We start from the raw sequence: 24,127 nt of genomic DNA, 5'->3' as shown, positions 1-24,127 counted from the left end.
TTTGGCCTAGCGGTAGAGAGCTTGCCTAGCATGCACGAAGACCCAGGTGCGATTCCTCAGTACCACATACATAGAAAAAAGCTGGAAGTAGTGCTGTGGCTAAAGTGATAGAGCTCTAGCCTTGAGAAAGTCCAAGGACAGTGCTCAGGCCCTGAGCTCAAGCCCCAGGACTAGCAAAACAACAACAACAACAACAACTGAACAAAGTTTAAAATGCCATCATATAGTATCCATTCTTAGTTGTTTGCTAAGTATCACAAAAAGATGGCATGTGGGCTATAGATGCTTGCATAATCAGGAAGCATAAATCTGGTTTTCTAGTGCACAGCACGGTGACCACAGTAAACAAAAATGCATGGTATTTTTTCAAACACAAAAGAAGTTCTGAATGAACTCGTCACAAGGAAATGATAAGTGTGATGGATATGATAAGTGTGACGGGTTTGAGCATTCCATGTGCACACTGTATCAAAACATCATGATGTGTCCCATCTATCTATCTATCTATCTATCTATATATATATATATATGTGTGTGTGTGTGTATATGTCCATGAAAAATAAACAAATTATAATGGAAATATAAGCATAACTATATAGACATAAAAACCTAAGATTCTGTAGACATGATGTTTTATTTCATAAACTAATATGTTTCTATGACATACAAACCCTTAGCCTAATTTTGATTAAGTTCTAAAAACTAAGTGCCAGTGATTGTATATAGAGATTCACTTGTTTGTTAAACTTGTCATTTGAAATATGATGTAAAAATCAATGTTAATAAATTCTTTAATAAAAAATAATAAACAAATGAATCATAGGAAACTACAGCATGTGTTGTAAGGATGGGAGAAGGTAAAGGGGTAGGGAGGGGAATGGAGAGAAGGGCAGATGAATATATTGATAATAATAATAATAATATATACATGAAATATGGAACTAGAGTACTGGGGAAAAAGAGAAGATAGAAGGGGTGACATAAACATGTCTTGTACTCATAAATTGTTATGTGGAATTGAAACTGCTCTTTCAAAATACTTAAAGATAATTTTTAAATAATTAACAAATAAAAACTTTTTCTGCCAGCCCTGGGCCTTGAACTCAGGGCACTGTCCTTGGGATTTCTCAAGGCTAGAGCTCTACCACTTGAGCCACAGCACCATTTCTGGCTTTTTTTCTATGTATATGGTACCGAGGAATCAAACCTGGGTCTTCATGCATGTTAGGCAAGCACTCTATCACTAGGCCAAACTCCTGGTCCCAAATAAAAACTTTTAAAACCTGGATTCCAATGATACCCACATATGATCCTAGCTACTAAGAAGGCTGAAATCTATAACCATGGTTCAAAGCCAGTCAGGCACATACACACACACACACACAAAAAAAATCCTTGGAGATTCATATTTCCAACTAAGCAGCAACAGCCCACAGTGGAGCTGTGTAGAGGTGGGAATGTGGCTTAGTGGTAGAGTGCTTGCCTAGCATGCAAGAAGCCCTGGGTTCAGTACTGCACAAAGAAAAATGTCTGAAGTATTACTATGGCTCAAGTGGTAGAGTGCTAGCCTTGAGAAAGCTCAAGGACATTGTCCAGGCCCTGAGCTCAAGACCCAGCACTGGCAAAAAAAAAAAAAAGTGGAGTTGTGGCTAGAATGGAAGAGCACTAATCAAATTAGAGGTCCTGAGTTCAAGTCCTAGTTACCAACATACAAAAGAAAATAGTAAATAAAAGTAAAGTAACATTATACTTCAAAAACTACATTTACCCTAAGCCACCACCCTATAGACCATGCTCTGCAGATGCTAACTATATTGTTATTGTTGTTGTCACAAAGTGTCACATTCAGTAGATGTTAGCATTTATCAGTGTCAAATGTTATCATTAACATACAAAGCATCACTCCCGAACAGAAAACCACTTGCACTCCATTGCTGGTGAGATTCAATATCATCTCATTTTTCAAAGTGAACAAAGCAGTTTCTATGTCCTTGATCCTCTATCAGTGAAAAACCCCTTTCATTACTAACTGCTATTCACCAGCCAGGAGTAACGAATAGCCTGCGCCTTCTAGAGCCCAAGGAACATCCCATGATTCAAGACTTCAACACTGATGCTTTTTTAAGTTGTCTGAATGTTTAACACTGATACTTGTTTTTCTTGGTTTGTATTTTTAAAGCACATTGAACATATTCAGTATTGTTCAGAAGACTCCATGGTTTATAACAAGGATTCTAGCAAGGCAAAAAAAAATACACACATGTGCACATAACACATGCACACAGAGACATGTACAGTAAGCGATACTTAGGCATCTAAATTGGCTGACTTCCCAGGAGGTAAAATATACAGAATACTAAGGGAGGTTGGAGAATGGCAAAACCAATGGGCACAAGCCAAAACAACATCTGGTTTGACAGGTGTTATTTCCACACGTAGAGAGGTGTCTGTCACTGAAAAATCAAGGAGAATTTGTGAAAATGATCCTAGTGTGAGAAGAAAAAGCAGAACTAAGAAAGACACGCAGGGCCTTTGTATGAAAATAACTAATTTTGCAAAAGCACCATGACAATCTTCCATTAAATGCAGTAAATACATATTTTTTCTCCATTGACTCTTTCTTCCCTGTGTCCACAATGATGTTTACATTTCTAGAGAAAAATTTAAAATACTTCTTCCCATGTGCCACATATGGAGTCTAATGCTTTAAATTGCCATAAAAAATAGTTTTTTGATATCAAATTGAGTAAAGTATCCTGCTGTCATGAGGATAAGGGCAGGAGGAGAATTATGGAAACATTTTCACATTTATTTCCTTCATACAATCTTACTATAGTTTTAAACTGAACTGTAGAGCTTTAACACATGGAATATGTGTTGTTCTACTTTAAATAAAGGCAGAGCTTAAGACATTTTTTTTAAAAAGAGAAAGAAATTCGATTTTTAAGTCATCACTTTAGCACATTTTTTCCTTCCTTCCTTTCTTCCTCCCTCCCTCCCACTCTTCCTTCCTTTCTTTCAAGACTTGGTTTGGGGGAAAAAAAAGACTTGGTTTTGGATGGTGAATTGCTGAAATCACATCCCCATTATAAACTTTATCTGCAGTGATGCTGGGAAATCAAACTATGACTCCATACATAGGATTTTCATAAACAATAGGAATCTTCATACATGTGCATTTTAATAAGACTATAAATGGCTCAGGTCCAAAGCTAAAGGTCAAAAAAAAATGATGAGAGTGGGCCGGGAGTTTGGCCTAGTGGTAGAATGCTTGCCTAGCTTGCATGACGGTCCATGTTTGATTACTCAGTTCCACATACATAGAAGGTGCTGTGGCTCCAGTGGTAGAGCTCTAACCTTGAGAAATCCCGAGGACAGAGCTCAGGCCCTGAGTTTCAGCCCCGGGACTGAAAAAGAAAAAAAGATGAGAGCTTGGCAGATACCCCTAAACAGGTCAACTAATACCAAATGTTTACATTTGTGTCTATATTAACACGGACTGCTGCAGAGTTCTTCCATGTCTGGGAATTGAATTAAGTCACTTGAGATCCTTATTTTAATGAAGACTGACACTAAAGTATTTCCATAGGAAAAAGTTTTCCTGCTCTGACATTGAAACATCTATCTCATGAGCTCCAAGGAAATGTGCTCAATGATGAAAAACAGTCAGAAATATATAACTGCTAAGTACATCTTTTTCCTGATTAGGTAAGGGTTCAAAATTTGGGAGAGGATGAAAAAACACCTCCCAGAGATCAGATATTTATAAATAAGAGTCTGAACCCATGATTTGACAATCACTTATGTTTGGTAAGAACTTTCATCTTAAATAACTAGAGCCAGAGCTGGCTTACCATCTCAGCTTAAAGACAATGTAAAACATGCAAGAATAGAAAGCATTATCTTGTGTGCTCTTGTTTTATATTTCATCTCAAAATATAAGGCCAAGCTATGTACTTGTGGCTCATGACTGTAATCCTACCTACTCCAGACTGAGATCGGTGGTTTAAAGCCAACCCAAGCAGGGAAGTCCATAAGACTCTTATCTCCAATTAACCAGAAGTGGTGCTGCGGTGGCTATAAGTGAGAGAGAGCTAGCCTTGAGTGAAAGAGCTCAAGAACATCACCCAAGTCCTGAGTCCAAGCTCCATGACCAGCAACAACAATAAAGTAAGGTCACAGGAACACATACAATGAGATAGCATTATTTTTAATGTCCATATCCGGAGGAGGAGACTGACACAAGAGATTAAAGCACCATGTGTAAGGTAATTCTTTTGGTACAATATCAGCATCATGTGCTTCTAAATATATTTTTTTCTTGTGACAAATACCAGATTCATTTTATTTATTCTACTTGCACAAGGGATATTTTCATTCCCATTGAAGGAAATTCTTTCTTTTTTTGCCAGTCTTAAGATTTGAACTCAGGGCCTAGGCATTGTCCTTGGATACTTTTCGCTCAAGGCTAGCATTCTGCCACTTGAGCCACAGTGCCATTTCTGGCTTTTTCTGTGTATGTGGTTCCAGGGAATCAAAACCAGGGCTTCATGCATACTAGGCAAGCATGCTACCACCAGGCCACACTCTCAGCCCTCACTGTAGGAAATTCTATCTAATTCAACAAATATATGTTGATCCCTTACTCTATAACACACCATAGAGGAAACAGATACGAGAAAGGTTTGACAGAGTCTGTGACAGAGAAAAAGGTGAAAAAGGGCTAGCATGGTATCAGAACCCAAGATAGATGGAGGAGCTAGAGCTTGAATCACTGATCTGCAATTTATCAACTCTGTAAGTCTGAGTAGCTCAAATGATAAGGCAACATCCTTTCCATCATTTGGGAAGTGGGGTTGACATATAGGCCCCACATGTGACGTAGGCCTCTCCATCCAATGATTAAGGTAGCAGAGAAAACGCACAATAGCTAAAATTGCTATTCGAAATAATCTAAGAGTGCTACAGTAAGTCAAAGGCAAAGACATTGAGTTCAATTAAGGGAATCAGAAAATGTTTTTGGGTAGGAAGGTGGGTGGGAATTGGAGAAGAAGGGAAAGTGGGAGAAGAATGTGTAACTGTAACCCCACTGTTCTTCACCCTGAAGATAAATTAAATTACAAAGAAAAAGAAAGAAATGTTTGAGAAAAATTCTGCATTTGGAACGAGTCTTTCAAAATGAAAATCTTTCATTTATTCGTTTATTTTGGACAGGAAGTGGGGGAGCACCTGGAGTTTGAACCCACGACCTGAGTCTTGTCCATGAGCTCATTTGCTCAAAGCTAGTGCTTTACCACTGGAACTCCATTTCTATGTGTTGAGGTGATGGGGGGGGGAGGAGGAAGGTGTTAGTTTGACTGATTGGTTTGTTGATGGTGGTTATTGTTGTTTTGGAGGTAGGGGGAGCAGTGTTAGAAATAAGAGTCTCAGGGACCCAAGCCCACCCACCGAGTTTCTGATACAATACTGTGATCCCAAGATTACTATCAGGGCATAATAAGTACACCTTCTGTTTCCTTAAATGACGAAATGTATTTTCAAAAAGCAAGTTTCCCAACACTCGGGAGTCTGAGGAAGAAAGATTACAAGCTTGAATACTGCCTGGACTGTATCATGAGACGCTTTCTCAAAAAGAAAAGAGATTCCCATTAAATTCCACATCAAACTACTGGTCAGGGTGAAAATGACAAATATGAAAATAGAGTAATGAAACCTGTTAAAAATGTTTTCAAAAGAAAACACCAGCTGAACACTGCTAGCTCATGCTCTTAATCCTAGCTACTCAACAGGCTAAGATCCGATGATCATGGCTGGAAGACAACCCACACAGGAAAGTCTTTGAGATAATTATTTAAAATTAACTACCAAAAAGCCGGATGTGGAACGGTGGCTCAGGTGATACAGTGTTAGCCTTGACAAGCAAAACAAACACAGGGACAGCACCCTGCCTGAATTCAAGCCCTAGGACCAGCACACAAAAGAAAAAAAGAGAGAGAGAGGATACAGACAGACAGACAGACAGACAGACAGACGGAAAAGAAGTAAAGAAAAGGGGAAGAGAAAGGAAGGAAGGGAGGGAGAGAGGGAAGGAAGGAAAAGGAAGGGAGGGAAGGAAGGGAAAAAGGATAAGAAAGACTAGTAAGATGAATTTGGGCAAAATCCATTAAATCCAAATGTGAAAATATGACAATGGGACCACTTTGTACAATTAATATATGCTAATAAAAACAATCTGAAAGCTATTAGACAAGGAGCTATGTGGTTTCGTGCGAGCTGCCAAAGCCACCCTGATAGCGAGAAACATACCAGCACATTCTTCCGAGCGTGATTATGGGGGTTAACTGAGACAATCCACACAAATGCTGAGCACAGTGCCTGGCCATAAATAAGCCCTGCTATTTTGACCTGTTATTTTGATTCGATGCTTCTATGCAGCTGAGTAGAACATATGCCACACATAAAATTGTCACTAGAAAGAACCGCAAGCTAACTGATTATCCACTCAAAAGTGAATTACAACGGCTGCAAAAATCTAGGAAAATGTACATCTTCCTCACGCATTAGTATGTTCTTGGGATTGCATGTACTACATCATAAACAATCAAAATACAAGGGGTTCCTCAGAAAAAAATAAGCATGCTTTTTAAGGCAAACATCTCCCTGACCGAAGAGTTTTATAAGACCACCTGCTCCTTCCTATGTTCAAAGAATAGTTGGGTACTACTTTGCTTCTAAAACTTAAATAGTGGGAGTCTGGCTGCTGGCATCCATTTGCACACACACATCTCATCCCTAGAAATCCAGGATGGCTAATCTTCTCTTGCTCTTTGTTGACAAGGGAAATAACCAGGCCCCCGTATGGCTCCTAAGGAGGGGCTGAATCTGGGGTCCAGGCCTGTCAAAGCCTTAGCTGGGGGACTCAGGTTTCCACACCCCGGGTTGGGAAGGTCTCCTCTAACCTTACCTAAAACTGCCAGGTTAACAGAGCTGCCGAGAAACCAAGAAACCAGAGGAGACTAAGGAGCCGTCCAACAAAAGCAGTTCCACTTCACTGGCAGAAACGTTGACTGGGGAGACTGAGAGAGCATCAAGCTCTGTCCCTGCCTCAGAGGACACCTACCCAGAAATGGAAAAAAAATCTTCCTCTTCCACCCTCTAGACCTGGAGAGTTTTGACCTGCCTGGAGAACACCAGATCTCACACCTCGCCCTGAGTGGGGTGCGGGGACTGGAGAAGCTACTGCAGCAGAGTGGATGACGAAGCCAGGTCCTGCCTATGGTTTGTGTGTTTGCAGGGCTTTTTGTTGCTTAGAAAAAAAAAAAAGTGAGGGCCAAGAGTTTGGCCTAGTGGTAGAGCACTTGCCCAGCATGCACCAAGACCCAGGTTCGATTCCTGGGTACCATATACATAGAAAAATGCAGAAGTGGTGCTGTGGATCATGTGGTAGAGCTCTAACCTTGAGGAAAGCCCAAGGACAGAAGCCCCAGGACTAGAAAAAAAAAGTAAATTGTTTAATTTTCCTCCTCCCTCTTCATCTGAATCCCTCTGCATTGCTTTCAATTTTGAATAATTTTAACATGAGGATTGTTATTTTTCTCTCAGATCTAAAATAGCCTCTTAGAAACAGCCTCATTCACTAGCATTGAAATTTGAATCTTTGGTTCTATTTTAAATATTCCTTGAACTAAGATCTTTTTCCCTAACAAAAGCAGTGCTAGTGTTTTATGTTTATTTATTTATTTATTTTTGCCAGTCCCAGGGTTTGAACTCAGAGCCTGGGCACCATCCCTGAACCTCTCTAGGCTCAAGGCTAGTGTTCTACTACTTGAGCCACAGTGCTACTTCCAGCTTTCTCTGTGTGTGTGGTACTGAGGAATCGAGCCCAGAACTTCATACATGCTAGACAAGCACTCTACCACTAGGCCACGCTCTTGGCCCCAGGATTTCAAACTTACATAACAATTAAAAGATAAATGAGAATACTAGGCAGCTGAAAATACCTCTAATTTAGGAATTAGGTATGATGATGATACTATTTAATCATAATAGGGTTTTACTCTACTTTAGCTGGAGATGAAATTATGTACATAAAGCCGTTCCTTCCCTCCACCAGAATCAATGTTATCAAATGCTGGTTTTTCTCACTCTCTATTTTCTTACACAGGTGGGTTTAGCTAAGGCAATGTTTAACACAACTCTCCCTATTTATAGCTAAGAAGTAAGAGAACATATTTAAACAACTTATCCCACGGGTGACATTTTTCTCTTATTCTCGTAAGTCAGCACATTACGTAGAGATCATCAATTGTGGGAAATAAAGCACAGAAATTCCATGTTACTTTTCCCCAGTAGTAATACCTGAAATAATCATAGCATAATACTATACCTAGGAAATTAATATGAACTTCATCAGAGCATAGAATCTGGCCATCTCTACACAATCCTCCTCGTATTTATACCTTCTTTCTGTCTACCCCTACTCTGGCCTTAATCCTGCAGCTATTACTTTGTTCTTTACTTCTATCATTCTAGCACCCCAGAATATTAAACAATGGAATAACATAGAATATGACACTGGAAATTTGGATCTTTTTTTATTATTCCTTAGAATTTCTCATAAATGTAGCCAGTGGCTATGAGCATGAATAGTCTGCTCCCTTTTAGTGTTGAGTAGTAGTCCCTAACATAAGACTTAGATTTTTCTACCTAATAAATGTCTCTTAAGTGTAAATGTAAAACTCATATTTAGAAAATGTCTCTCCCATAAATGGAGATCATGCTTCATTCTTGTAATATCTTTCATGCTGTATATTTTTCCTTCCTTTTCCTCTCTCTCTCTCTCTCTCTCTCTCTCTCTCTCTCTCTCTCTCTCTCTCTCTCTCTCTCTCTCTCTCTGTCTTTCTCTCTCTCTCTCTCTCATTCCATTCTATTGAACTATCCTTTTGCACCAGTGTAGATGTCATTTTTATATACCTAATACAGAAGAAGCAACTTGTGCATGCCCTGTCTTATATTCCAGTCCAGACTCAAAGAGCAGTAGGGAGCAATACTGGTGCCCAGATACCACTAAGAGAGAGGCTCATCTGCTCCCTACCCCAGCTTCTGTCTCCTGTCTCCTTCAAAGCACCCTCAGAAATTAGCTCTTTCATGCTCCATCCTCACATGCAAAGCCAGCATAAATCAATTCTGAGCTCCCCAGTTAGCAGGTCTGTAGAAGGAATATTCTCTTCCATGCATGTATTACAAGGCTGCCAAAGATTTCTAAGAGTTATGCCTAACAAGTCCTCCTAACTACCTACTGTTCCTGTGTTTTTATTTTGCCAAGGAAGATGTGGAACTGGTCATGATCCATAAGCAGTAAGAGTAGAAGGAAAAACCCACACACTTAACCCCAAAGACAAAAACAGCAACAGAAACAACTGGGGTAATACAAATGTTTCCCATGTAATAAACATATATCAAATAGCCAACAAAACGCCCGGCACCCTGCTGAATATTGTAGCTGTGGGCCATTTATACCATAATGACACAGTTCTCAATATTGAGATATAAAGTATTCATTTTGTGCTACTGTTCCATGAATGGGTACATTTTCTGATGGCCTGGGAATCTCTGTCTTTTAAAATAGAGTTCCTTCATCACCTAAAAAACTATATATGGTATAATATATACATTCCAACTGACATAAAAACTTGTTCCAAGAAAGGATGTGAGTGAGAAAAGAAAGCCAAGAGGAATCCTGTTGAGCCTGATTATCACAAAATATACAGAATATAAATATGGGTGTGAGTAAGGAGACATTTTGTTATTTCTTGTGATTGCCTATATCATAATCAATCAAAACAAAAGGGATTTTTCAGAAAAATGTGCAATAAATGCAAATATTTCCCTGACTAAAGAGTTTTATAAGACTACATGTTCCTTCCTATGTTCAAAGGATAGTATGTGCCTTGATAAGCCTCTCACCTCCATCAATCTACTTAATCTACTTTCCCAGTTTTCCAAACCAATCTCAACAAGCTTCATTAATATGTTATCTCTTTTCCTGCTTAGGCTTACCTGGAACCATCTTAGTATGATAGCTACACCTCGATACAGCGATAGGGCTGGTAAAGGAATCTTGTCAACTTTTCTAACTAGGCTGGCCTTGAACCATATAACCTTTTAGTTCTTAGGTTTCCAAGTAGCTAGGTATATAAGCATCCTAGAAAGTATTATTTTTTTCATTGCCAACCTTCTTGCAATTAATAGAGGCCAAGAATCAGAAACAATACCCATCAAAGGCCCAGTATCATTCTTCACAGAAATAGAAATACCATTCCAAAAATGCATACAGAAACATGAAAAAATACTCATAGCAAAAGTAATTCTGAGCAAAAAGAGCAATATGGGAATTATCCCAATATCAGACATCCAATTATCCTACTGAGCCATATTAGCAAAAACAGCATGGCACTGGCACGAAAATAGACTCAAAAATTCAGTGAACAAGAAAAAAACCAGGAATAAAACCGCACAGCAATGACCATCTAATTATTTACAAACATGCAAAATATATGTGCTGGAGAAGAGACTGCCTCCAACAAATGGTTTTGGGAAAGCGCATTATCTACTTACAGAAGACTGAAATTTGGCCCCTATCTCTCACTCTGTACAAAACTTGACTTCACATGGTTCAAGCCATGTGAAGCAAGATTTGAAAATTGGAAAATGACTCCAATTTCCCCCCCCCAAAAAAAACAAGAATTCACAAATGGGATTACATGAGTTAAAAAGCATAGCAAAAGAAACAATTACCAGAACCATGAGACAATCCCTGGAAAGGGAGAAAATTTTCAACTCTTTTCAGAATATATAAGGAACTCAAAAAGTTAAACTAAAAACCTTTTAATTAAGCTCAAAAAATTAAATTAATAAAGTGAATTCAACATACAATTCTCAGAAGAAATAAATGACTACCAGACATACTGAGAAATGTTCAACATCATTAGCAATAAAGAAAATGTAAATCAACACTATATTAAGATCCCATCTCACTCCAGTATGAATGGCCAGCAAGAAAACAAACCACAACAAATACTGAGAAATAGGAGAGAGAGGAAAAGAAACCTTTATGCACTCTAAGTTGGAAGTTATGCTCATGTAACCGTTATGAAAATCAATGTGGAGTCTCCTGAAACAACTAAAAGTACAGGTAACTTACTCCTGTCATACCACTACTGGGCATGTATTGAAGAATGTAAATCAGTATGTAAGAAAAGGTATCTGCATAGTCATGTGGAACTAACCATGATATCCAAAAACAGGTATATACTATAAAATATTACACATAGAAAAAAATGGTCTTGTTCTTTACAAGGAAGAAGACAAAAATATGAAATTTGTAATGATCATGTTGGTTGGCCAAGCTCAGAAAGTCAAATGTGACGTTTTCCCTCATATTTCTATATGAGCTATTTTTAAAGGCATACATATTCATGGACAGGGATGGGATTATTTAGGAGGGGAGCAGGAAAGGAGAGAGGGGAAGAGAAAGATGGATATTAAGTACTAGTGAGAATATACTGCCACTGCATCAGTAGATGGCATAGGAGGTACAGCGCCGCACTGGAGGACCCTACTTAACAAGTACAAGGCCTTGAGTTGCAAAGAAAAAAGAAGACCAAGACTACTATTTATGTGCAGTGCAAACTGAACTGCTGGGGTAGATTTCATAGAAATGGCCAGCCAATTGAGTTCATCCCATTTTGTAATAGGAGGATCAAATTACAACTATATATTGCCATCATGCAGTTTATTTCCTATGGCATTAGTTCACTGAACAACACTAATACTTTCTGAGATTCAGTGGGTGCTTCACTCCATGGCACAGTTCCTCCTCCTTGACAAGTTCTTTGCCTGCCTTGCAAGGTTCGCACAGGGAGCCTTAGAGGTCATTATTATGAAGTCTGTTTTATAAACTTTACAGTAGTTGGCCCAATGTTATAGTAACCAATTACCACAGTCTTGGTGGCTTAAAAACCACCAAGAAATTTATTCTCTCACATACCTGGCCATCAGAAGTTCAAAACCAAGGTGTTGACTGGACCATGGTCGCCACAAAGGCTCTTGGGAACATCTTACTCACCTCTCCCAGCTCCTGGTGACTGCAGGTGCTGCCCGGCCTGTGTGCAGCCACTCTCCTCCCTGTCTTCACCCCCAGGGGTCTCTTTCAAATCTCTCTGCCCTTCCCCTGTGAAAAACATTTATAATGGATTTAGAACCTACTGGAACATCCAAGATGATTCACCCTTGAGATCATTCTTATATTTGAAAACATTTCCAAATCAGTGGATATTCATAAATCTGAGGGATACCCCGCAGAGACATATCTGGGGTTGGAGGGAGTTGCCTCTCCCATCCTCGGCAGGGCTCAATGATTTCCACAAATCCTCACAGAGAAGTAAAGGCCAATTCCAGCTCTCTGCCCTCAGGGTAAATGCTCTTAACCAATGCACTGTTTGTACTTGCTGATTATAAGAAATAGGCAGTGAAAATACTGGCAAGGAAATAAATCAAGAACTCCCTGGGTAATACATCAAGACATCGCAAATATGATACTAGTAAAAACAAAGTCCGACTGAGGAAAAGTGCAGGAAAAGGTGACATTCTCAAAAAAAAACCATATTTGTTCCTTGACTTATAAAATGGTAACCCTACCTTAATAATAACAATCAAATTATATTTTAGGGGAAAATAACTAGGTGGCTGCTGGTGGCTCACACCTGTAATCCTAGCTTTTCAGAAGCCTAACATCTGAGGACAGATAATAATTCATAGCCAACACAGGCAGGAAAGTCCACGAGATGTTTATCTTCAAGTCTTCAAGTAACTAGAAGAAAGCTGTAAGTAGAGCTATGGCTCATGTGGTAGAGCACTAGCCTTTAGCAAAAATGCTAAAGATCAGAGTTCAGAACCTGAGTTTAAGTACCAATACACACACACACACACACACACACACACACACACACACACACAAGTTCAAAACCATCCAATATAATGGCTATCAAAGTGACATTTTATTTAGAAAGTACTGAAATGAGTACATAATCTTCCTTGGTTTCGATGTGTGTGTGTGTGTGTGTGTGTGTGTGTGTGTGTGTGTGTGTACACTAGTACTAGTCATGAACTCAGGGCCTGGGTTCTGTCCCTTCATTTTTTCACTCAAGGTTGACACTCTACCACTACAGCCATGTCTCCAGTTACGGCTTTTGTTGGTTAATTGGAGATAAGAATCTCATATACTTGTCTGTCTGGGTTTTCTTACCACCATGATCCCCATATCCTAGCCTCCTGAATAGCTAGGATTTCAGGCATGAGCCAAAAGCATGTCAGACTGTTTTCATTAGATTGATTGATCACTCAGCAATCATTTAAATACAAGTGGGCAATTCTGACAACTATAGCAATTTATTCATCCCCTTTCAAGTAATGTCTTTACAGTCTGAAATCCTGCAGAGATCCTACTTCAACTGGAAGGGGAGAGTTGGATTGGATTCTGTTGCATGCTTTAGCAGAATCACATCTTGCCAACGAACAAGAAAAAAAACGTTGAAGGGGGAAATCAGTAAAATTTATAAATTTTCTCCTAAAATATCTTGTCTCTTATCTTTGTGGTGGCAAATTAGGTAAGGGAATATATTTTTACACATGTTGAAACAATTTCTCAGAGATTTTTAAGCTGCTCTACCTCTATGGATATTAGAGGATATGTTAAGAAATAAAACAGAAGAGAATAATAGACTTTTGAGGGGGGAGAGGGTTCGGTCATGGGGCTTGAACTCTGGGCCTGGGCGCTGTCCCTGAGCTCTTCAGCTCAGGCTACCCCTGGAGCCACAGCACCACTTCAGGTTTTCTAGTGGTGAATTGGAGATAAGAGTCTCACAGATTTGTGCCCAGGCTGCCTTTGAACTTCAATCCTCAAATCTCAGCCTCCTAAGTAACTAGGATTACAGGCATGAGCCACCACACCCAGTTGAGAATAATAGACTTTTATCTCCATTTTCTAAAAAGGAAAATCATCCTCTGCTAAAAATGCCTCATGATGAAGTATTATCAGCGTCTCTCTTCAATGGTCCAGAACAAAATAAAACACTCAGAGGCTGGGAACACGAAACCCTACCCTGAACACAGACCCTAACCAACCACAACACAATAACCACAAACACTCTCTGAGCACTATTAGAAACAGTAAGAAGTTAGCCACCTTTCTGAGGAATTCACTTGTGCAACAAACAGACACCTTTTAATATTTTTTTAAAAAATCAAATTACTACTTTGGGCATAGACAAGATATTTGTATACAACAGACATTTACTGAACGAAAGAAAGAGAGAGAGAGAGAAAGGGGGGAAAGATGGAGGGAAGCAGGCTATACGATCATATCTTCATTGAAATGCCAAGGTGAAGCTAAGCTAAACACAATTCAAATACAAAGATAGATTTTTTAAATCAAATTGAAAATTATAATCTTCTTTATAAAATTAGAGTTTACAGAATATTTGTTCCCTTGCTTTCATAAATGACCTATTTGCGTTCTTCCCTGTGACAAATCAGGATATTCTTACAAAGAAATAAGTAACCCTTCTGTACAACATCTTAATAATAACAATAAAAAGTTGCTAGTGGGGCCAGGAGTTTGGCCTAGTGATAGAGTGCTTGCCTAGCATGCACAAAGACCCATGTTCGATTCCTTAGTATTACATACATAGAAAAGCCAGGAGTGCTGCTGTGGCTCAAATGGCAGAGCGCTAGCATTGAGGAAAAAGACCAAGGACAGTGCAGGCCTACAATCAAGCCCCAGGACTGGCAAAAAAAAAAAAAAAAGTGCCAATGGCTCACACCTGTAATCCTAGCTACTCAGGAGGCTGAGATCTGAGGACTGTGGTTCAAGGCCAGCTGGGGCAGGAAAGTCCCCATGAGGCTCTTATCTCTAATTAATCACCAGAAAACCAGAAGTGGCACTGTACCTGGAAGTGGTGGAGCACTAGCTTTGAGCAAAAATGCTCGGAGACAGAGCCTATCCCAGGCCTTGAGTTCAAGCCCCATACCCAGCAAAAAAAAACAAAAAACAAAAAAAAACATATATATGTGTGGGGGGGGTATGTGTGGGTAGAATATTCGTATCAGATGGAAATTTTTCAGACCCATTTTTAAGTTGTGTGTGATCAAATCACCTATTTTATTGCCCCATTTGTTAAAAGGAAGAAGAAAAATAAATAAATAAAAGGAAGAAGGAGCTGGGTGCTGGTGGCTCACACTCATAATCCTAGCTACTCAGCAGGCTGAGATCTGAGAAAGATGGTTCAAAGCCAGCCAGTAGGGGAACTTTGGCTCAAAGTGGTAGAATGCTAGCCTTGAGCTAAAGAGCTCAGAGACAGGGCCCAGGCCCAGAGTTCAAAAGTACCAAAAAAGAAAAAATATATGGAAAAAGAAAAAGAACAATGGAAAAACAATAAAAAAAGGAGGAGGAGGAAGAAGAGAAGGAGGAGGCAGAGGAAGAGGTAGAAGTGGAGGAGGAAGAGGAGAAGAAAGCAATCAGTGATAATATTTTTGGCTTTTTATAAGTAGTTGTGGGGTCTCAATTCATGTCTATTCATGAGCACATCCTGACCAGTGTCACCCCTTCCGTCATCCTCTCCCTCCATCTATCCCCACTCTGAGACAGTTTTAAGGTTAAAATAGAAAGTAAGATAGAGAAAGCATAAGCAGGATCTACTTGCCACGTGCATGGCGGTGACAGTGGTAGATGAAGGAAGCTGTGGTGCACAGAAAGTTCAAAGGAGAGGTGCAGACTCGACCTTACCCTCAGCATCCACTAAAACACACTCAGTGGGGAAGATAGGGACTCCTTGTCACATGGAGAGTGCACAGGCAGGAGTGTACAGATGTATGCTCATTTCACTGATTTATCCCAACACTGACATAGTACTTGATACCTAGATGACAGTACATTCTGTAAATTGTTAAAGGTGAATAGAGGAATCAGATAATATTGGTATCAGGATAGCCCTGGCTTCTCTGGATTGCTAAAACTATGCATGCGTGTAGAACGGAAGAAAATACACCATTATTAACTGGCATATGTTCCACCACACACATAAGCCAGCTGTTCCCCAGGAGTGGCAGGGCCATTACAGCAACATTGATACAATTTCGAACCTTTTGTACAATGCAGCCAGGTGGGGCTGGGAAATGCAGTCAATTGGGAAGTGGTCAGGAGGAACTATAGCTCTTTTAGAGTCTCTGGAGCCAAGAGAGCCTTTTCCATGAGCAATGACCAAATGGAGCTATAACCTTTCAGACTACAGATAACCCTGAGCAAAGTTCAAATGAGAAAGTCAAAACTTCCACCTGCATTGCTACTGCGCAATGATTGAATTCCAAGCATGGACAGAGCCCAGAGCCTGTGTCTTCATTTCTACTCATCTGGGACTGAAATATGGATATTCTTGGTAAAGGCTTATGCATGTGCTCCTTGATCTTGGAGCAGAAGATTAATGGCGTGTGTGTGTGTGTGTGTGTGTGTGTGTGTGTGTGTTTTCAATGATTTTCTCTAAAAAGTAAGTCAGAAGTTAAATGGAATTCTTCTCTTCCTCTACAGGTTCTCATTGGAGTCCTTACTGGTGTGTTTCTTTAGCTCTGGTGAGAAGTTGACAGCACTTCCAATTTCAAACTTCTCCAAGATTTTTAAATCTCACCTTTGTTTCAGATAAGTGTTTTATTTGTTTCACACACTGTGGGTAGAGCCGGTCAGATGTGGCTGATTCAGCTAGAGCAGCAGTAGAAGCACACTGCCTGCTCATAGAGACATGACCCACAGGCACGTCTGCCTAGCTTGCTGGCCATGGGCTGTCCACGCTCCCCGCACTCCCCCCAAGGACCAATCAGTACCCGCCTCAAGTGCCTTACATCAACTCCCTGCGAGGTGATTGGCCCGGGAGACTCAGGAGGTTGGGGTGCTGGGGCTATATAACTCCTGATCTGTGCAACAATAAACGAGACGTGCTCATGCTCGTCCTCCGGCCTGAGTTCTGTGTGCACGTCGTTCACACTTACCTCCTGACCGAGATCTAGCCCCACCAGTGGCGCCCAACATGGGGCTTGGGGGTCTTGGCAGACGGATGGTCTAGTGCAAGGTGAGGCCTCCATGGGCAACCTTCCACCCGCAGTGCGGGAGCCTCAATCACGAGCGCTTGTTGCCCTGCTCTGGACAAAGATATCAGAAAAAGAAAGTAGCCCAATATGGGAACTCGAGGATGATCTGTGCCCGTGGATGGACGCCGGGGCTATCTGGGATCCAGACAGCTGGACCCATGTCCTCCAGGCAGCTCGCAAAACGTTCGTGAAGGTGCTGAACTGCCCTCAACTTTCTACCCCACTGTGGTGGCCATCCGAGCCTGCCTGTCGGGGACCGAGGAGGGGAAAACTCCGCAGGCGTTTAACGCCTCGCTACGGGAGGAGCCGGAAAATGCAGAAAATGGCGGAGCTGCTCAAGCACTTCCGCCTTCTTGTGGCGCAGCAAACAATTCCACCAAGATGGCGGAAGATCCACACCTTCCGCCGTCACGTGACTCAGCATGCCACCCGCTGTGCTCACCAAGCCACTTCCGCCGCACGATCAGTCCCAGGACATTTGTCCCATTGCCTCTTAAGGTGGTGTAGGTCAGCCTGGGACTCCCCCACAGGGAACTTTCTATCCTTGGGCGGACATATCCGGTGTTGCCCAAAAGGGAGAAGCTGTTGTTCCCCCTGTAATACAACAGTTGTTTGTGGGCCCCCCAACCACAGATGGCAATGGCATCCAAGCCCATGGACGAGCCTCGGTTCGCATTCCCGGTGAACGTCCACCGGACTGCCGCCCGACCCAATCACTGGTATCCCCATGACCCCAAGGTGCTTGACGAACACCAGGCGGCCATCAGGGAAGCTGGGTTACACTCCCCATACGCTCAGCAAATGCTTGAAACCGTTCGCCTTGACCTTAACTGTCCCCAGGATTGGAAAAGCTTAATGCAAGCAGCCTGTCTTCAGAAGATTTTCTCTTATGGAAAGCTGCTTTTTATGATGAATGTGAACGACAAGGCGCTGCTGCGGGACCTAATGCTAATATGGGAGACCCTGAGTGCTTAAAGGGAGAGGGAGCCTATGCATCCCCTCTGTCCCTTCTAAGGAAGGGGATATACAACGCCCCAGTGAGCCTTTCACTGACTTTATTGCCCGCATTCAGGAGGCGGTGGCCCAGAAAATATCACATGCAGGAGCCGGGGACACGCTGGCTAAGACCCTAATATGGGAGGGAGCCACCCAGGAATGTAGAAAAGTCATTGCACCAGAGCGAAATGAGGAGGTCACTGATTGGATCATGGCCACCAAGGATTTGGGGACCTCAACGCATGCCATGACTGCGCTTGCACAGGCTTTTGCCTCTATGACCACTAACACCCACGCGCCCCCTAGAGGCCCCCGAGCCTGACCCTGTTGGGGATGTGGCGGGGTTGGTCATTTTAAAAAAGATTGCCCCTCACCTCGGGGGCCTCCAAAAAGAAAACAACCCCCGTCCGTATGTCTAAAATGCAAAAAGGGTTTTCACTGGGCCTCACTAGGCCTCAGCCTTTAAACTAGATAAGGGGCAGTCCTCAGCCCCTACCCCAAGAGGACAACAACAGCAACCGTCCCCCCAAGTGCTATGGACTATCCCCATCCAAAATGGAAAAGCTAGAATGGAACTTACGATAAATGGAACAAAATTTAAAGGCATCATTGATATTGGAGCCGACTGTACAGTCCTTAGAAAAGAAGAAGTTGAGGGATTAGGATGGAACATAGTTCCCGGTGGAAAAGCTGCCTCCCTTCAGGTCCAATGGCCTGTGAAGTGGGAAGACTGTGATGGAGCCAGCGGGGCTTTTAAACCTCTTGTCGACCCTGGCTTCCCATGCAATCTTTGGGGACAAGATATTCTAATATGGGCACTGTGCTAACAACAGATGATAGGGCTTTTTATGAGGACATCATAACAGATCGAGCCGTTAATCACACTCAGTACCCCCAATTCTAGCGGCCACTGTTGTACAACCAGAGCCTATCCCACTCCAGTGGGATACCACCAAACCCATTTGGGTCAAGCAGTGGCCTATTTCTCCTGAAAAGCTCCCCCATCTCCAGGCTCTAGTGGAGGAGCAACTAAAAAGATGATACATAGAACCTAGCACCAGCCCCCATAATTCCCCTATTTTTTTTTTTTTTGCCAGTCATGGGCTTTTAGCTCAGGGCCTGAGCCCTGTCCTTGGACTTTCTCAAGGCTAGAGCTTGACCACTTGAGCCTCAGCACCACTTTCAGCTTTCTTTTTTGTCTATGCATGTGGTACCAAGGAATCGAACCCGGGTCTTTGTGCATGCTAGGCAAGCATTCTACCACTAGGCCAAACTCCCGGCCCCAAATCCCCTATTTTTGTCATCCAAAAAAGGGCTCAAGAAAAAATTGAAACTTCTCCAGGACCTACGCTCCATTAATAATCACATGAAAAAGATGGGAACACTCCAACCTGGACTCCTACACCCTTCTGCAATACCCAAAGGCTGGCACGTTGCCATTGTTGATATTAAGGACTGCTTCTTTTCTATCCCCTTGCACCCCAATGATAGGGAATACTTCGCCTTCTCAATATGGGAGCCTAACTGTCAATTACCCACTCAGTTATCAATGGAAAGTTCTCCCTCAGGGTATGAAAAATAGCCCTACACTGTGTCAGATGTATGTTGCCCATGCAATTAGGCCTTTACTTTCTAAACGCTTTTGCATCCACTATATATATAGACAGCATTTTGCTAGCACATAAAGATGTTATTACCATACAAGCCTGCTTAACACTAGTTAAAGAGAACCTTGCAATATTGGGCCTCCATATTGAACCCAAAAAAGTTCAAATAAAAGCGCCTTATGCGAGGGGTGTGGGGGGAGGAGGGAAATGGGTACCAAGACATGTGAAAGGGTATCAATGTATGTGAATTAATGCACCTTCTATCTGGCAAATATCATGTAACGCTTTTACTAATTACAATAAAAAATAAAAAAAGAAACTCCTAAAAAATAAAAAATAAAAAAAAAGCACCTTATGCTTATCTCGGATATCATCTGGATCAAAAAATTACCCCAAATTGGCCAAAATAGCTATTAAGCCTCAATATACCTTAACTGAATTGCAACAGTTATGTGGACATATAAATTGGGTGCACGACTTTATGCATCTCCCTACCCAAAAGCTCCAACCCTTGTTTCAATTACTCGAAGGACCCTCTGATCCAACCTCTCCTCGCATACTTTCCCCTCATGCTAAGCAAGCCCTACAAAAAGTCGCTGACCGATTATGGTCAACCCCTTCAGTGTTTTTAGATACCACTGAAGAAATTACCCTAATTATAATAAATAACAAAGGCCTAATGGCGGCATTGATGCAAACCCATGGTATATTGCAATGGATACACTTAGCCACTTCCCATTTACCAAAAATTAGTACGCCCATTACCATGCTATGCAACTTAGCCATTAAAGGAGCAGAACGATGCTGTCAAACCTATGACCAATTCCCTGACTGTCTTATCTGGCCCATTGGAAAGACAATCTTTGATTTTCTAACATCTGAAGAAGAATTAGCCTTAAAAGTCATCCAATGCTATTTTAACACTGATAATCATATGCCCAAAAAGCCCGTTTTAAAAGTTACTCAAGAACTCCCACTTTCATGGGAGTGCCCTGCCCGTCCCAGAGGGAAACCCATTCTTTGAGCCATTGTTCTTGTTATGGATGCTAGCAAAACTGTTTATGGATTTTATAATGCTGATACTAAAAAATATATGCTTCGACAACACTCCGTCTGTCCAGACTGCTGAATTGTTACCCATATTATTTGCCCTTACATCCTTTCCCACTAAACCTCTTAATATTTTTTTTCTGATAGCTTTTATGCCGTGCAAACTGTCACTATTTTACCGGGGGCACTACTGAGGGACGATGGTCAGGATATAACACGGATAATGTATAAAATTCAGGCTATACTAGACAATCGTGCCCGGCCCTGGTACATTCAACACATTAGATCGCATTCTAATCTCCCCGGACCTCTAGCTGCCGGTAACAAAACTATCGACCAGGCCATTACTCCAGTAATTTTACTTACCAATACATCCATAGACCAAGCTCGCACATTGCATGGTCGCTTCCATTTACCAGCAACTACTATCAAACAGCTACTTTCTGATTTAACACACCAACAATGCAAACACATGGTTCGCTCTTGCTCCTCCTGTGCGCCTCTTTCATCCTTGGGGACATTATAATCTGTGGGAATAAATCCACGAGGACTTAAACCCAATGGCACATAGACATAGCCCAGGTTCCCCAATTAGGCAGACAAAAATATGTCCACATATGCATAGATACATTTTCAGGTTTCACAAGGGCCTTGGCCCTAACTGGTGAAACGACCAGACACACCATCAAAGCATTGTTACACGCCATTGCAATTATGGGAGTTCCTTGGACCCTTAAGATGGACAAGGGCCCTGCTTACCCATCCAAATCGTTCCGTGAATTTTGCACCCTTTGGAACATTACACACCACACAGGTATCCCATATAACCCACAAGGCCAAGCCATTGTCGAACACACTCACAGAGAAATTAAGACCCTCCTTTTAAAAGAAAAGGGGGAAATGGAGGGGCTAGGGCTCAAACACCCCCAAACACAACTAAATTATGTCTTACAGTGAAAATTTTCCTGACATTTGCACCTGCCACACCCGGGTCCTCATGAAAACACCTACTCCAGCCCCCTGGTTAGATGGAAGGACCCTATCACAAGAAGGTGAAAAGACCCTGCTCCCCTAATGGCACAAGGAAGAGGATTTGCTTGTATCTTTCCAGACGCGAGCGACAAACCTATTTAGATTCCAACTCGAGATGTCCGACCAGCCGTCATCGCCCACAAGAGAGATGTGTCGACTACGTCGGACAGCCCGTGGAGGAGAAGACATAGACCCCGAACTAGAGCACATGCCATCACCTGGGGAGCTCTGAAGGGATTGGTAGAACAGGTTCAAGCCATGGCCCCGGACCCAGATCCAGGGCATGGTTTAACTAATTCATCCACACCCCAGGAGAGCAATAGGATTGATCATTGCAATCATCACCTCAGTAGTTTCTGCTACCACCACTGCCATATCGTTGTCTCAGAGTGTGTCCACCATACAGCAGATAAATCAGCTCATCCCTCAGCTGTCATCCATAGAGCTACAGCACCTGCAGGTTGCCAATCATCTTAAAGGAGGCCTTCTCGTGCTCCAACAACAGATTTGCTCCAAGAAAAGATTACATTTCTTAGGCTGCAACAAGGAGGACTATGCAATGCGATGACTACCTCTGTCTGTCACCTTTCCCAATGTCATTGAACTTAGTGACTACATCAAAGGCCCTTGGTCTCTCAATTACTTAAACTTTACTCAGCACTTACTCCATGACATTACTTGCCTAAATCAGACTACCATACACCTTGTTCCCACTGCCACCTTTTTAGAAGATGTACTTAAAAAACTGCAACAATGGTTTTCGCCATCCTCTGTAGTTATCTGGGGAAGCATTGTGCTACTAGGGCTTATTCTTTGGGGAATTATTAAGTGCCTGCACTCTTGGCAGTGACGCCTCCAGCAATGGGTCACCATAATGATGGTCCTTTTAAAGGAAAAGGGGGTATTTGCGATTCGAGCCAGTCAGATCTGGCTGAGTCAGCTAGAGCAGCAGTAGAAGCACACTGCCTGCTCATAGAGACATGACCCACAGGTACGTCTGCCTAGCTTGCTGGCCATGAGCTGTCCATGCTCCCCGCACTCCCCCCAAGGACCAATCAGTACCCGCCTCAAGTGCCTTACATCAACTCCCTGCTAGGTGATTGGCTGGGGAGACTCAGGAGGTTGGGGTACTGGGGCTATATAATTCCTGATCTGCGCAACAATAAACGAGACCTGCTCATGCTCATCCTCCCAGCGGGTGTTCTGTGTGCACGTCGTTCACACTTACCTCCTGTCAGAGATCTAGCCCCACAACACACATCGTGTGTGTATGTGTGAGTGCGTGTAAATTTGAGTGTCTGTGTGTGTCTATGTATGAGTAGGGGGGTCTCTGTGTGTGAATGTGTCTGTCTATGACTACATGTATGTGTGTGTGTGAGTGTGTAATTGGGTTCTGACTGTATGTATAAGTGTGCAAAAATGTGTTTGAGTGTGTATGAGTGTGTGTATTGGGTTTAGGAGCATGTAGACTGAGTATGTAAATTCTCTTCCTGACAGGTGTCTGTCTCATCCATATCTGAGTATATATTTTGACTGTTTCCTAAATCTCACTTTCGTTATTCCCTGATACAGCCATACTACAATCTTAGCAATTCCTCTTAATTTCTATAAAACACAGTCCATGAAAGGAGTGATACAAAAGCTGCTCTATGCTCTACCTTCTTCTCTTCCTTCCTCTCATCCTCCATAACCAAGCCTGCCTTCCCCTCCACGCTCCTTCCAGCCTGACCTCAGCACCTGGATGCTGTCTCTGAGCTATTTTGCTCAAGGCTAGCAGCAATACTAGCACTTGAGCCACAACTCCACTTCTGGTTTTTTTTTTTTTTTCAGTGCTTAACTGAAGGTAAGAGTCTCCTGGTCTTTCCTGTCTGGAATAGCTTTGAACTCACAATCCTCAGATCTCAGCCTGTGAGTAGATAGGATTAAGAGCATGAGCCACCAGTGCCCAGGCAAACCTGTCTTTTAAATAAAGAGAAAACAGCGTGTTTATACACCATCTTTTCTACCTGTACTTATTGGTCTGAGCCAAATTTTCTGTCATAGGATATCTTTATAACTCTAGTGTCAGAGAACAGGATCAATATCAACACAATAGGCAATTCCTGTGTGCTGTGTTCCAGAAGCAAGTGCGAGCTGGTAGGCAGCAAGAGCTAGCAAACTGCTGTGGTAATTCTGGCAGGAACATGGGGTTAAAAAGCCCTTCAACCTCACTGGAAAAATCAAGAGTATCCCTAGTGACAAATACA

General features: G+C 42.0%; 1 protein-coding gene across 1 annotated transcript in view; it reads right to left on the bottom strand.

Annotated features, from left to right (window-relative positions):
* Marchf1 (membrane associated ring-CH-type finger 1) overlaps positions 1-17,196 on the bottom strand; it is a 698,633-nt gene extending 681,437 nt beyond the window's left edge. Inside the window, exons 1-2 of the mRNA XM_090354229.1 lie at positions 17,098-17,196; positions 12,128-12,232 (exon numbers count right to left, since the gene is read on the bottom strand). The gene's annotated coding sequence lies outside the window, so the exon portion shown is untranslated. The remainder of the gene's footprint in view (positions 1-12,127; positions 12,233-17,097) is intronic.
* Positions 17,197-24,127: the final 6,931 nt, after the last annotated feature.

This window comes from Megascapheus bottae, chromosome 20 (genome assembly GCF_031878675.1).
Source record: "Megascapheus bottae isolate mThoBot1 chromosome 20, mThoBot2.hap1, whole genome shotgun sequence".
NCBI lineage: Eukaryota > Metazoa > Chordata > Mammalia > Rodentia > Geomyidae > Megascapheus > Megascapheus bottae.
Note: the sequence above shows the minus strand (reverse complement) of the source record. Positions and strands in the feature narration are given on the sequence as shown.